Source organism: Stegastes partitus, unplaced genomic scaffold, assembly GCF_000690725.1.
Source record: "Stegastes partitus isolate 25-593 unplaced genomic scaffold, Stegastes_partitus-1.0.2 Scaffold2382, whole genome shotgun sequence".
NCBI classification, from domain to species: domain Eukaryota; kingdom Metazoa; phylum Chordata; class Actinopteri; family Pomacentridae; genus Stegastes; species Stegastes partitus.
In genome coordinates this window covers 21,277-24,056 of record NW_007580113.1, presented here as the reverse complement: position 1 = coordinate 24,056, position 2,780 = coordinate 21,277, and positions in this window count along the sequence as shown.

Genomic DNA, 2,780 nt, shown 5'->3' with positions numbered 1-2,780 from the left:
GCATAAAATTACTAAAAAGAGATAAAAACAGCTACACAGAGATGTTACATGACTAAAAAGAGAACTAAAACAACATAAATCAAATAAAAAGCAGCGTTAAATGACTAAAAAGAGGCATAACATGACCAAAAAAAAGCATAAAATTACTAAAAAGAGATAAAAACAGCATCACAGAGATGTTAAATGACTAAGAAGAGGCATGCAAATGACTGAAAATGCATACAATATAACAATACAGCTACAAATATGTGCTAAAGTGACCAAACAAGACTAAAAGTTGGTGTTTTCTTTGCTGATTGGTGACATTCTTCGATGCAGGGGAGTGTTTTGGATGCTGAATAACTTCATAGCTTCACGTCGACGTTCCTCTGAAGCCACTCGGTTCAGTTTGACTCCGTTCACATGAAACACTCGACGCCCTGCAGCTCGTCTCCACATTCGACAGCGTTCTCTGCTCAACATCAGCCTAAACATTCCTGAACATTAAAAAACTGTTTTTTGGGTTTTTTTTTTAGCTGCTGACATTCAGACACGACGAGAACGACTGGAAACAGGAACGATGAGGTTTAACAGAGTCACAGTGACTCAACAGCAGGCTGCACGACAACACGTCAGACTTTGAATGCAGCCACTTTACAGCCGTCATTAACGAGCATTTGTTAATTATTCATGAAACTTTCTCTCTCTGGATCAAATCACACACAGACGCTCCTGTTCAAGCTACGTCTTGTTTGATTTGTGTTTATATGTTTGAATATTAGCTGTTCATCCTTCTAGTTAATAGTGCATTTTAAAGGGTTTAAACTCTGTTCTATTAACGTTAACACCACAGTGTACTAATTACTGATTAGTTGATTAACTTATTAATGAAAAACAATCAGCAGCAAACTGAACAGCTGATTAATCAATGAACTTTTAGGCAAAAACAGAAACTATTTCCTATTTCAGTGGAGATTTAGTTGTAATTAATGTGCAAACTTAATACTGTTGGAGGGTTTAGATGAAGCTAAAGGTGGAACTTTGTGGCCTTGTAGTGTTTTGTTTGTTTGTTTGTTTGTTTATTTTTGTTTAGTAAATATCTGCAAATAAGTAGATCACACATTTAGCCTTAATAAACACATTATTAAGGAAAGTTTTATTAGTTTTTTAATTTAATGAGATAAATTTGCACTTTTTTTTATTCAGCCAGATGAATTTGTACAATTTATTTAAATCATTTATGTAAATATGTAGAATAAACATTATTGTTGGGGATTATCCTAATATTGAATTTAATCAGGTATTTTTATATTATTAANAAACTACATTATCAGGTGGTACTGAGTTAAACTTTACAACCCTGTACTACTGATTTAGTTCATCATACATAGATGTTTTATCTCTTTTCTGTCTTATCATGTCTATTTTTAGTCTTAGCCTCAGTGTTCAGCCATTTTATTATGAAGTAGGTGAAGCATTTGTTTGCGTATATCTCGTGGTTCTTACCTGGAAGGTAACTGTGGAGGAAAGCTTCATCACAACATCACATCTGACAATCAAAGGTCACATTTATTATTTAATGCTGCTGAGGTTTTTATTGCAAAGAATCATCATCTGGTCTGGAGTTTTGTTCTGGATGAGTTATGATGAAAGTTTCCACAGAGTTTCTACAGCATCAAACTAATGAAAAACAGTGTTTAATACCTAAAAAAAAAAAGAGATTTAGTGAATAGACAGAACAGATTTTACACGACTAAAAAGGGATGTAGGCAGGAAATAAACATAAAATACATTAAATAAGTGTAAATTATTGTAATAGTCAACTATCACGGGTGCAAATGATTATATAATTAGAGATTAGTGTAACTGTCGAGTGTTAAATGACTGAAAATAGACAAAACATGATGTGCCATTACTAAACGAGGAGCTGTTACACAACTAAAGAGACATAAAAAAGCTCCACATAGATGTTACACGACTAAAAACAGAACTAAAACAACGTAAATCAAATGAAAAGCAGTGTTAAATGACTTAAAATAGACATAAATATGACTAAAAAGACATATTACATCACTAATACAGCTATGAAGACACAATAAAGTGACATAAAAAGACATAAGAAATAGGCGTTAAACTAGAAGCAGAAGAAGAATCGGTGTTTTCTTTTACTAATCATGGTTGGCTGGTTGTCCAAGGTGAACTATCCATGAATACATCACATGTTATTTAACATATAATGGCAATATCCACATTTTTTAACCTTGAGTTTGAGCTTGAAGCATCACCAAAGGTCAAATGTCACGTCACCAACAGGAAGCCCAAACATGGCTCCTGATCTGCACCAAACACCAGAAATCTGTCTTCAGCCCTTCTGTAGGTCTACAAACGGTGACCTTTGACGTCTAGCGGAGATGTTTTTGCACTGATTGACCCCTCCTACCTTTGAGGAGAGGCCGTTCCTAGCTCACCTGTAAAGTATCAGCTGGTTAGACCTCAACGCTGGAGCTATAGAGGTCAGAGGGCAACTACAGAAAGAGAAATGACATTACTAATGAGACGAAACAGTTCTAGAGAGATGTTATAGGACTAAAAAGAGAACTAGAGCAACACAAATCAAATGAAAATTGGTGTTAAATACCAAAAATGAGATGTAAAATAACCTAAAAAGAGGCACTACAACTAAAAAGCTACAGAGAGATGATACACGGGTAAAAAAAAAGAGCCATAAAGCAAAAAAAACAACGTAAAATTAATTAAATCATTGAAAAATTCAGGTATCACAGGTGGAAATGATTATATAA